At 64.6% G+C, this 12,315-nt stretch overlaps 4 non-coding genes across 4 annotated transcripts; all 4 read left to right on the plus strand.

Annotated features, from left to right (window-relative positions):
• The first annotated feature begins 794 nt into the window (after positions 1–794).
• Positions 795–913, plus strand: LOC142872534 (5S ribosomal RNA). The gene has a single exon (XR_012920791.1). It is a non-coding gene; the product is annotated as a 5S ribosomal RNA (ribosomal RNA).
• A 3,533-nt stretch (positions 914–4,446) lies between these two features.
• LOC142872545 (5S ribosomal RNA) lies at positions 4,447–4,565 on the plus strand. The gene has a single exon (XR_012920802.1). It is a non-coding gene; the product is annotated as a 5S ribosomal RNA (ribosomal RNA).
• Positions 4,566–8,099: 3,534 nt separating this feature from the next.
• Positions 8,100–8,218, plus strand: LOC142872556 (5S ribosomal RNA). The gene has a single exon (XR_012920813.1). It is a non-coding gene; the product is annotated as a 5S ribosomal RNA (ribosomal RNA).
• A 3,601-nt stretch (positions 8,219–11,819) lies between these two features.
• On the plus strand, positions 11,820–11,938 carry LOC142872567 (5S ribosomal RNA). Its single transcript, XR_012920824.1, has one exon. It is a non-coding gene; the product is annotated as a 5S ribosomal RNA (ribosomal RNA).
• Positions 11,939–12,315: the final 377 nt, after the last annotated feature.

Genomic DNA, 12,315 nt, shown 5'->3' on the forward strand with positions numbered 1-12,315 from the left:
CCACACGCCAGGGGGGTCGGGGTCCAATGCAGCCCCGGCCAGGCCCAGGCCCCATGGACTGGGCCACAGGAGGACACAGAGGAGGGTCCCGGCCCCCACGGTCGCGTTGCCGGCAGTTCTCCAAGGGCTTGGGCGTTTTCCAGAGGTAGGAGATGGAGGGGACTGATTTCTTCAGCGCCCCACTAACCACGCCACCCCACCCATGGGACACATCCCAAGAGAGAGAGAGAGACGCCCCATACACTCGCTCCCCTCCCCCATGCGCTGTGCCCCAGCCCGGGCCCGGGGGAATAGGCGGCAGCCCACCCACAGGGTGGGGGGCGCAGCTGAAAGGGGTTGTCGGGGAGGGCGGCCCCTGCCTGGGGTCAAAGGGCGGGCGACCCGCGCGTGCGCAATCGGCGGCGGCGGCGGCGGCGGCGGCGGCGGCGGCGGGGGCGGCCACGAGCTGGGGGTGGGCCAGGCGAGGAGAGGAAGGGGGCTGGAAGGTCTCCACCTTGGCGAGTCCAGCCGTGGAGGCGCATCTTGTGTGAGTGTGAGTGAGTGAGTGTGAGTGTGTGTGTGTGTGTGTGTGTGTGTATAGAGAGACAGCCCCCCACCCCGGCCCGCCGCTCCCTGCCCGCCCCGCCCCGCCCCGCCTGTCACCCCCGTCCCTCGGAGCCCGCCGGACCCGGCCGGTGAACTCAACAGGCCCGCCCGGTGCGGGTCAGCGCCGGCGCGGGGCCTGGGGCGGGAGGAGGCGGCGGGGAAGCGCAGAGAGGCTCGGCTTCTTGAGCGGGGCAGGGGCGCCCTCCGCCGTCTAGGGCCACACCACCCTGAACGCGCCCGATCTCGTCTGGTCTCGGAAGCTAAGCAGGGTCGGGCCTGGTTAGTACTTGGATGGGAGACCGCCTGGGAATACCGGGTGCCGTAGGCTTCTTTTTTTTTTTTTTTTTTGTTTTGTTTTGCCTCTTGTTCTGTCCCCTCTCTGGGAGCGAGGCGGCGGCCCGGGGCGGGGGTCACCCCCACCCTCAGCGCCCGCCGCGGTGCCTGGCGCCCCAGCCCGCACCGTGGGGCCTCCTCTTGTCCCAAGCCGCGACACCGCCGTCACGCGGCAGCATGCGTGGCTTCTGGACTGTCAGGTCTCAGACCAAAGGTCTGCTCTGTGGGAACCGACACGCTGGAGGAAACCTTGAGAGTCTGAGAGGGGAGGGAGTTCCAGAAGAAGGCCAGGATGTCATTTTGAGGGAGTATGTGACCAGAACTCGTCCCGTTGCTTTTGGGGTTCTATGGGCTACACGTAGGAATCTTTGGTGGTGGCACCTGATGTTGGGGGATCCGGAGTCACACCCAGACCTGCTCCACAGGCCTCCTTTTACTTTTCTCTTCGGATTCATTATGTTTAAAAAGTGTCTCTTATCTCTATGATTGCATTTTCTTTTCTCTCTCTTTTCAAGCAGATGATGGGAGTCCAAGTATTAAGGTGACATGTGTTGCCCGTGCCCCCCTCCCCCCTGTGTTCTTATTCATTAACCTCTGATGTTGTTCCAGCGTATTGTGGGGGTACCAATGTTAAGGTCGGGTACGTTGCCCTCTCCCAGCCTCCCCCCTCGGGTCAGAGCCTCAAGTGCGCCCATCCCCCAGTCGGTGCGCACCCACCCCATTCCTAATGGAGGTGTATGCCCATCCCCTCCCCCCACCCGCCCGACACCCACCCGATGAAGGTGATTCCTCTGTGTCCACTTGGGTGTCCGTCGGTTCGTACCCATTTGCTGGTGAGCGCGAGCACGTGGTGCTCGTGTGTCCATTCTTGGGCTACCTGGCTTACTGGAACGGGTTCCAGCTCTGGCCAGGAGAACCACGAGAGGTGCCCTCTCACCGCTGCTCCTCCTAGCTGAATAGCACTCCGTGGTGTCCACGCGCCACATTTCATTTACGCACTCGTGGGTCGATGGGCACTCGGGTCGCTTCCAGGTCTTTGCGATTGTGACTTGTGCCCTGACTCTAACCCTAACCCTTACCCAGCCCCGTCTCCTCCTCGGCCCCTGCCTGACTGACTCCTTCCCGCCCGGCCTGTCACCTGTCACCGTCCTCTGCCCCTGCCTGACACGCTCCTCCCCGCCCGGGCCGTCACCGTCCTCGGCCCCTGCCTGACGGGGCTCCTCCGTCGCCTGGGCCTTCCAAGGGCTTGGTGTGGACGCTGGTTCCAGGACGCCCTCCCAGGAACCCGGTAGCAGGGCGGCCGCAGCGTCTCGCGCCACCCAACCGTCCGCCGGCCGGCGGCCGTCGCTAAGTGGCCTGCGGGGGACGTGCCCCCACTGTGGGGCGGGCGCCCAGCCTGGTGTCTTCTCTGAGGCCCCGTGGCTGCTTTTCCCCCCCGCAAGGGGAGAGCCGCGGAGGTGGGGACCGCCTCCTCGTGGGGACGTACACCCAGCTCTCCACGTCGGATTCCGGGGCTCTCTGTCCTGCCAGAAGGCCCAGCTGGCCTGCGGGTCCTTAGAGTGGCAAAAACATCCGAAAACTGAGATTGAGGGTCCGGTGGTTGTCTGCACTTTTGTGCTGGGCACCCCAGGGAGGCCCGGGGGCTGGCTGGACAACGCGGTCTGCTGGGCGGGGGGGGGGGGGTTTGGAGGAGCAACTGATGCCCTTTGCACTTTGGGTAGCAAGTGTCTGAGGTGTCTCTGAGCCCTGCGCCATGTCGGGGGTGGGGGTGGGAGGTCGGGGGGGGGGGTGGAGGAGCAGGAGGAGGAGGAGGAGGAGGAGGTGGGAAGGGCCGTGGCCTGCAGTCGTGTTCCCGGGGTGGCTTCTTCCACAGGCTGCTTGGCCTGGGCTCCCTGCACCTGGGCCTTTGGAGGACTGGCCCTGTGCTTGCCAACGCTTCCCCTGCAGGGACCCAGAGCTGGGAGGTTGCATCTCTCAGCCCTGGGTCGGGCAGAGCCCCAGCGGGCCATGCCCACAACCTCTCTCAGCACGGGTCCCCCAGAAGGCTCCTTTGGGACCAGGATTCTCTTGCGGGTGACTCTTTAAGGTCTGGCCCCTGGATGGAGGGGCACCAGGAGTAGAGGAGCAGGAAGGGGAAGGGGGTGGCCGTGCGAGGGGACACTTTCAGGCCAAGTCCCAGCTTCAGCCTGATCCTCCTGGGAACCCCGGGGTGTACGTCACACCTCCTGGTTGTCCCGCTCTGAGACAAGGAGCCGGGCTTCGCATTCCCCCAGCAGCCAGTCGTGGGCTGAGGACACCTGGGGCGTTGGGAACTCCCTGGCTTCTCCTTGGCTTAACATCTGGAGCTGCTTGTGAATCGTGCCGCCACACACACCCGAGTGCAGGTGTCTTCTGCACAGACTGCGGGCCTCGCTCTTCTGAATGCCGCTAGCTCGCCACCCACCCACGGGTGAACCTGGTCAGGGTACTTTCTCTCGGGGGCAGACTCTGATCCTGGCGGGCTACCGGTGTCTCTGTTTGCTCCTTTCTTTCTTCCATTTCGGGAAAGGCTTCCTTACTGGGTGTGGAAATCTCCTATGCCTTTCCTCGCCTATTCTGTCAGCTTTAAAATTCTCTTTCAGTTGCCACCCTCACAGATGGATTAGGAAACTCTTTCCGGTGCACTCATTAGTGAAATGACCTCAATGAAGCTGGAATCCAATATCTAATCGCCGATTTTTAGCGAGTCCACACGCCAGGGGGGTCGGGGTCCAATGCAGCCCCGGCCAGGCCCAGGCCCCTAGGACTGGGCCACAGGAGGACACAGAGGAGGGTCCCGGCCCCCACGGTCGCGTTGCCGGCAGTTCTCCAAGGGCTTGGGCGTTTTCCGGAGGTAGGAGATGGAGGGGACTGATTTCTTCAGCGCCCCACTAACCACGCCACCCCACCCATGGGACACATCCCAAGAGAGAGAGAGAGAGACGCCCCATACACTCGCTCCCCTCCCCCATGCGCTGTGCCCCAGCCCGGGCCCGGGGGAATAGGCGGCAGCCCACCCACAGGGTGGGGGGCGCAGCTGAAAGGGGTTGTCGGGGAGGGCGGCCCCTGCCTGGGGTCAAAGGGCGGGCGACCCGCGCGTGCGCAATCGGCGGCGGCGGCGGCGGCGGCGGCGGCGGCGGCGGCGGGGGCGGCCACGAGCTGGGGGTGGGCCAGGCGAGGAGAGGAAGGGGGCTGGAAGGTCTCCACCTTGGCGAGTCCAGCCGTGGAGGCGCATCTTGTGTGAGTGTGAGTGAGTGAGTGTGAGTGTGTGTGTGTGTGTGTGTGTGTGTGTATAGAGAGACAGCCCCCCACCCCGGCCCGCCGCTCCCTGCCCGCCCCGCCCCGCCCCGCCTGTCACCCCCGTCCCTCGGAGCCCGCCGGACCCGGCCGGTGAACTCAACAGGCCCGCCCGGTGCGGGTCAGCGCCGGCGCGGGGCCTGGGGCGGGAGGAGGCGGCGGGGAAGCGCAGAGAGGCTCGGCTTCTTGAGCGGGGCAGGGGCGCCCTCCGCCGTCTAGGGCCACACCACCCTGAACGCGCCCGATCTCGTCTGGTCTCGGAAGCTAAGCAGGGTCGGGCCTGGTTAGTACTTGGATGGGAGACCGCCTGGGAATACCGGGTGCCGTAGGCTTCTTTTTTTTTTTTTTTTTTGTTTTGTTTTGCCTCTTGTTCTGTCCCCTCTCTGGGAGCGAGGCGGCGGCCCGGGGCGGGGGTCACCCCCACCCTCAGCGCCCGCCGCGGTGCCTGGCGCCCCAGCCCGCACCGTGGGGCCTCCTCTTGTCCCAAGCCGCGACACCGCCGTCACGCGGCAGCATGCGTGGCTTCTGGACTGTCAGGTCTCAGACCAAAGGTCTGCTCTGTGGGAACCGACACGCTGGAGGAAACCTTGAGAGTCTGAGAGGGGAGGGAGTTCCAGAAGAAGGCCAGGATGTCATTTTGAGGGAGTATGTGACCAGAACTCGTCCCGTTGCTTTTGGGGTTCTATGGGCTACACGTAGGAATCTTTGGTGGTGGCACCTGATGTTGGGGGATCCGGAGTCACACCCAGACCTGCTCCACAGGCCTCCTTTTACTTTTCTCTTCGGATTCATTATGTTTAAAAAGTGTCTCTTATCTCTATGATTGCATTTTCTTTTCTCTCTCTTTTCAAGCAGATGATGGGAGTCCAAGTATTAAGGTGACATGTGTTGCCCGTGCCCCCCTCCCCCCTGTGTTCTTATTCATTAACCTCTGATGTTGTTCCAGCGTATTGTGGGGGTACCAATGTTAAGGTCGGGTACGTTGCCCTCTCCCAGCCTCCCCCCTCGGGTCAGAGCCTCAAGTGCGCCCATCCCCCAGTCGGTGCGCACCCACCCCATTCCTAATGGAGGTGTATGCCCATCCCCTCCCCCCACCCGCCCGACACCCACCCGATGAAGGTGATTCCTCTGTGTCCACTTGGGTGTCCGTCGGTTCGTACCCATTTGCTGGTGAGCGCGAGCACGTGGTGCTCGTGTGTCCATTCTTGGGCTACCTGGCTTACTGGAACGGGTTCCAGCTCTGGCCAGGAGAACCACGAGAGGTGCCCTCTCACCGCTGCTCCTCCTAGCTGAATAGCACTCCGTGGTGTCCACGCGCCACATTTCATTTACGCACTCGTGGGTCGATGGGCACTCGGGTCGCTTCCAGGTCTTTGCGATTGTGACTTGTGCCCTGACTCTAACCCTAACCCTTACCCAGCCCCGTCTCCTCCTCGGCCCCTGCCTGACTGACTCCTTCCCGCCCGGCCTGTCACCTGTCACCGTCCTCTGCCCCTGCCTGACACGCTCCTCCCCGCCCGGGCCGTCACCGTCCTCGGCCCCTGCCTGACGGGGCTCCTCCGTCGCCTGGGCCTTCCAAGGGCTTGGTGTGGACGCTGGTTCCAGGACGCCCTCCCAGGAACCCGGTAGCAGGGCGGCCGCAGCGTCTCGCGCCACCCAACCGTCCGCCGGCCGGCGGCCGTCGCTAAGTGGCCTGCGGGGGACGTGCCCCCACTGTGGGGCGGGCGCCCAGCCTGGTGTCTTCTCTGAGGCCCCGTGGCTGCTTTTCCCCCCCGCAAGGGGAGAGCCGCGGAGGTGGGGACCGCCTCCTCGTGGGGACGTACACCCAGCTCTCCACGTCGGATTCCGGGGCTCTCTGTCCTGCCAGAAGGCCCAGCTGGCCTGCGGGTCCTTAGAGTGGCAAAAACATCCGAAAACTGAGATTGAGGGTCCGGTGGTTGTCTGCACTTTTGTGCTGGGCACCCCAGGGAGGCCCGGGGGCTGGCTGGACAACGCGGTCTGCTGGGCGGGGGGGGGGGGGGGTTTGGAGGAGCAACTGATGCCCTTTGCACTTTGGGTAGCAAGTGTCTGAGGTGTCTCTGAGCCCTGCGCCATGTCGGGGGTGGGGGTGGGAGGTCGGGGGGGGGGTGGAGGAGCAGGAGGAGGAGGAGGAGGAGGAGGTGGGAAGGGCCGTGGCCTGCAGTCGTGTTCCCGGGGTGGCTTCTTCCACAGGCTGCTTGGCCTGGGCTCCCTGCACCTGGGCCTTTGGAGGACTGGCCCTGTGCTTGCCAACGCTTCCCCTGCAGGGACCCAGAGCTGGGAGGTTGCATCTCTCAGCCCTGGGTCGGGCAGAGCCCCAGCGGGCCATGCCCACAACCTCTCTCAGCACGGGTCCCCCAGAAGGCTCCTTTGGGACCAGGATTCTCTTGCGGGTGACTCTTTAAGGTCTGGCCCCTGGATGGAGGGGCACCAGGAGTAGAGGAGCAGGAAGGGGAAGGGGGTGGCCGTGCGAGGGGACACTTTCAGGCCAAGTCCCAGCTTCAGCCTGATCCTCCTGGGAACCCCGGGGTGTACGTCACACCTCCTGGTTGTCCCGCTCTGAGACAAGGAGCCGGGCTTCGCATTCCCCCAGCAGCCAGTCGTGGGCTGAGGACACCTGGGGCGTTGGGAACTCCCTGGCTTCTCCTTGGCTTAACATCTGGAGCTGCTTGTGAATCGTGCCGCCACACACACCCGAGTGCAGGTGTCTTCTGCACAGACTGCGGGCCTCGCTCTTCTGAATGCCGCTAGCTCGCCACCCACCCACGGGTGAACCTGGTCAGGGTACTTTCTCTCGGGGGCAGACTCTGATCCTGGCGGGCTACCGGTGTCTCTGTTTGCTCGTTTCTTTCTTCCATTTCGGGAAAGGCTTCCTTACTGGGTGTGGAAATCTCCTATGCCTTTCCTCGCCTATTCTGTCAGCTTTAAAATTCTCTTTCAGTTGCCACCCTCACAGATGGATTAGGAAACTCTTTCCGGTGCACTCATTAGTGAAATGACCTCAATGAAGCTGGAATCCAATATCTAATCGCCGATTTTTAGCGAGTCCACACGCCAGGGGGGTCGGGGTCCAATGCAGCCCCGGCCAGGCCCAGGCCCCTAGGACTGGGCCACAGGAGGACACAGAGGAGGGTCCCGGCCCCCACGGTCGCGTTGCCGGCAGTTCTCCAAGGGCTTGGGCGTTTTCCGGAGGTAGGAGATGGAGGGGACTGATTTCTTCAGCGCCCCACTAACCACGCCACCCCACCCATGGGACACATCCCAAGAGAGAGAGAGAGAGACGCCCCATACACTCGCTCCCCTCCCCCATGCGCTGTGCCCCAGCCCGGGCCCGGGGGAATAGGCGGCAGCCCACCCACAGGGTGGGGGGCGCAGCTGAAAGGGGTTGTCGGGGAGGGCGGCCCCTGCCTGGGGTCAAAGGGCGGGCGACCCGCGCGTGCGCAATCGGCGGCGGCGGCGGCGGCGGCGGCGGCGGCGGCGGCGGGGGCGGCCACGAGCTGGGGGTGGGCCAGGCGAGGAGAGGAAGGGGGCTGGAAGGTCTCCACCTTGGCGAGTCCAGCCGTGGAGGCGCATCTTGTGTGAGTGTGAGTGAGTGAGTGTGAGTGTGTGTGTGTGTGTGTGTGTGTGTGTATAGAGAGACAGCCCCCCACCCCGGCCCGCCGCTCCCTGCCCGCCCCGCCCCGCCCCGCCTGTCACCCCCGTCCCTCGGAGCCCGCCGGACCCGGCCGGTGAACTCAACAGGCCCGCCCGGTGCGGGTCAGCGCCGGCGCGGGGCCTGGGGCGGGAGGAGGCGGCGGGGAAGCGCAGAGAGGCTCGGCTTCTTGAGCGGGGCAGGGGCGCCCTCCGCCGTCTAGGGCCACACCACCCTGAACGCGCCCGATCTCGTCTGGTCTCGGAAGCTAAGCAGGGTCGGGCCTGGTTAGTACTTGGATGGGAGACCGCCTGGGAATACCGGGTGCCGTAGGCTTCTTTTTTTTTTTTTTTTTGTTTTGTTTTGCCTCTTGTTCTGTCCCCTCTCTGGGAGCGAGGCGGCGGCCCGGGGCGGGGGTCACCCCCACCCTCAGCGCCCGCCGCGGTGCCTGGCGCCCCAGCCCGCACCGTGGGGCCTCCTCTTGTCCCAAGCCGCGACACCGCCGTCACGCGGCAGCATGCGTGGCTTCTGGACTGTCAGGTCTCAGACCAAAGGTCTGCTCTGTGGGAACCGACACGCTGGAGGAAACCTTGAGAGTCTGAGAGGGGAGGGAGTTCCAGAAGAAGGCCAGGATGTCATTTTGAGGGAGTATGTGACCAGAACTCGTCCCGTTGCTTTTGGGGTTCTATGGGCTACACGTAGGAATCTTTGGTGGTGGCACCTGATGTTGGGGGATCCGGAGTCACACCCAGACCTGCTCCACAGGCCTCCTTTTACTTTTCTCTTCGGATTCATTATGTTTAAAAAGTGTCTCTTATCTCTATGATTGCATTTTCTTTTCTCTCTCTTTTCAAGCAGATGATGGGAGTCCAAGTATTAAGGTGACATGTGTTGCCCGTGCCCCCCTCCCCCCTGTGTTCTTATTCATTAACCTCTGATGTTGTTCCAGCGTATTGTGGGGGTACCAATGTTAAGGTCGGGTACGTTGCCCTCTCCCAGCCTCCCCCCTCGGGTCAGAGCCTCAAGTGCGCCCATCCCCCAGTCGGTGCGCACCCACCCCATTCCTAATGGAGGTGTATGCCCATCCCCTCCCCCCACCCGCCCGACACCCACCCGATGAAGGTGATTCCTCTGTGTCCACTTGGGTGTCCGTCGGTTCGTACCCATTTGCTGGTGAGCGCGAGCACGTGGTGCTCGTGTGTCCATTCTTGGGCTACCTGGCTTACTGGAACGGGTTCCAGCTCTGGCCAGGAGAACCACGAGAGGTGCCCTCTCACCGCTGCTCCTCCTAGCTGAATAGCACTCCGTGGTGTCCACGCGCCACATTTCATTTACGCACTCGTGGGTCGATGGGCACTCGGGTCGCTTCCAGGTCTTTGCGATTGTGACTTGTGCCCTGACTCTAACCCTAACCCTTACCCAGCCCCGTCTCCTCCTCGGCCCCTGCCTGACTGACTCCTTCCCGCCCGGCCTGTCACCTGTCACCGTCCTCTGCCCCTGCCTGACACGCTCCTCCCCGCCCGGGCCGTCACCGTCCTCGGCCCCTGCCTGACGGGGCTCCTCCGTCGCCTGGGCCTTCCAAGGGCTTGGTGTGGACGCTGGTTCCAGGACGCCCTCCCAGGAACCCGGTAGCAGGGCGGCCGCAGCGTCTCGCGCCACCCAACCGTCCGCCGGCCGGCGGCCGTCGCTAAGTGGCCTGCGGGGGACGTGCCCCCACTGTGGGGCGGGCGCCCAGCCTGGTGTCTTCTCTGAGGCCCCGTGGCTGCTTTTCCCCCCCGCAAGGGGAGAGCCGCGGAGGTGGGGACCGCCTCCTCGTGGGGACGTACACCCAGCTCTCCACGTCGGATTCCGGGGCTCTCTGTCCTGCCAGAAGGCCCAGCTGGCCTGCGGGTCCTTAGAGTGGCAAAAACATCCGAAAACTGAGATTGAGGGTCCGGTGGTTGTCTGCACTTTTGTGCTGGGCACCCCAGGGAGGCCCGGGGGCTGGCTGGACAACGCGGTCTGCTGGGCGGGGGGGGGGGTTTGGAGGAGCAACTGATGCCCTTTGCACTTTGGGTAGCAAGTGTCTGAGGTGTCTCTGAGCCCTGCGCCATGTCGGGGGTGGGGGTGGGAGGTCGGGGGGGGGGTGGAGGAGCAGGAGGAGGAGGAGGAGGAGGAGGTGGGAAGGGCCGTGGCCTGCAGTCGTGTTCCCGGGGTGGCTTCTTCCACAGGCTGCTTGGCCTGGGCTCCCTGCACCTGGGCCTTTGGAGGACTGGCCCTGTGCTTGCCAACGCTTCCCCTGCAGGGACCCAGAGCTGGGAGGTTGCATCTCTCAGCCCTGGGTCGGGCAGAGCCCCAGCGGGCCATGCCCACAACCTCTCTCAGCACGGGTCCCCCAGAAGGCTCCTTTGGGACCAGGATTCTCTTGCGGGTGACTCTTTAAGGTCTGGCCCCTGGATGGAGGGGCACCAGGAGTAGAGGAGCAGGAAGGGGAAGGGGGTGGCCGTGCGAGGGGACACTTTCAGGCCAAGTCCCAGCTTCAGCCTGATCCTCCTGGGAACCCCGGGGTGTACGTCACACCTCCTGGTTGTCCCGCTCTGAGACAAGGAGCCGGGCTTCGCATTCCCCCAGCAGCCAGTCGTGGGCTGAGGACACCTGGGGCGTTGGGAACTCCCTGGCTTCTCCTTGGCTTAACATCTGGAGCTGCTTGTGAATCGTGCCGCCACACACACCCGAGTGCAGGTGTCTTCTGCACAGACTGCGGGCCTCGCTCTTCTGAATGCCGCTAGCTCGCCACCCACCCACGGGTGAACCTGGTCAGGGTACTTTCTCTCGGGGGCAGACTCTGATCCTGGCGGGCTACCGGTGTCTCTGTTTGCTCCTTTCTTTCTTCCATTTCGGGAAAGGCTTCCTTACTGGGTGTGGAAATCTCCTATGCCTTTCCTCGCCTATTCTGTCAGCTTTAAAATTCTCTTTCAGTTGCCACCCTCACAGATGGATTAGGAAACTCTTTCCGGTGCACTCATTAGTGAAATGACCTCAATGAAGCTGGAATCCAATATCTAATCGCCGATTTTTAGCGAGTCCACACGCCAGGGGGGTCGGGGTCCAATGCAGCCCCGGCCAGGCCCAGGCCCCTAGGACTGGGCCACAGGAGGACACAGAGGAGGGTCCCGGCCCCCACGGTCGCGTTGCCGGCAGTTCTCCAAGGGCTTGGGCGTTTTCCGGAGGTAGGAGATGGAGGGGACTGATTTCTTCAGCGCCCCACTAACCACGCCACCCCACCCATGGGACACATCCCAAGAGAGAGAGAGAGAGACGCCCCATACACTCGCTCCCCTCCCCCATGCGCTGTGCCCCAGCCCGGGCCCGGGGGAATAGGCGGCAGCCCACCCACAGGGTGGGGGGCGCAGCTGAAAGGGGTTGTCGGGGAGGGCGGCCCCTGCCTGGGGTCAAAGGGCGGGCGACCCGCGCGTGCGCAATCGGCGGCGGCGGCGGCGGCGGCGGCGGCGGCGGCGGCGGCGGCGGCGGCGGCGGCGGCGGCGGCGGCGGCGGCGGCGGCGGCGGCGGCGGCGGCGGCGGCGGCGGCGGCGGGGGCGGCCACGAGCTGGGGGTGGGCCAGGCGAGGAGAGGAAGGGGGCTGGAAGGTCTCCACCTTGGCGAGTCCAGCCGTGGAGGCGCATCTTGTGTGAGTGTGAGTGAGTGAGTGTGAGTGTGTGTGTGTGTGTGTGTGTGTGTGTATAGAGAGACAGCCCCCCACCCCGGCCCGCCGCTCCCTGCCCGCCCCGCCCCGCCCCGCCTGTCACCCCCGTCCCTCGGAGCCCGCCGGACCCGGCCGGTGAACTCAACAGGCCCGCCCGGTGCGGGTCAGCGCCGGCGCGGGGCCTGGGGCGGGAGGAGGCGGCGGGGAAGCGCAGAGAGGCTCGGCTTCTTGAGCGGGGCAGGGGCGCCCTCCGCCGTCTAGGGCCACACCACCCTGAACGCGCCCGATCTCGTCTGGTCTCGGAAGCTAAGCAGGGTCGGGCCTGGTTAGTACTTGGATGGGAGACCGCCTGGGAATACCGGGTGCCGTAGGCTTCTTTTTTTTTTTTTTTTTTGTTTTGTTTTGCCTCTTGTTCTGTCCCCTCTCTGGGAGCGAGGCGGCGGCCCGGGGCGGGGGTCACCCCCACCCTCAGCGCCCGCCGCGGTGCCTGGCGCCCCAGCCCGCACCGTGGGGCCTCCTCTTGTCCCAAGCCGCGACACCGCCGTCACGCGGCAGCATGCGTGGCTTCTGGACTGTCAGGTCTCAGACCAAAGGTCTGCTCTGTGGGAACCGACACGCTGGAGGAAACCTTGAGAGTCTGAGAGGGGAGGGAGTTCCAGAAGAAGGCCAGGATGTCATTTTGAGGGAGTATGTGACCAGAACTCGTCCCGTTGCTTTTGGGGTTCTATGGGCTACACGTAGGAATCTTTGG

This window comes from Microcebus murinus, chromosome 8, assembly GCF_040939455.1.
Source record: "Microcebus murinus isolate Inina chromosome 8, M.murinus_Inina_mat1.0, whole genome shotgun sequence".
Classification (NCBI taxonomy): Eukaryota; Metazoa; Chordata; class Mammalia; order Primates; family Cheirogaleidae; genus Microcebus; species Microcebus murinus.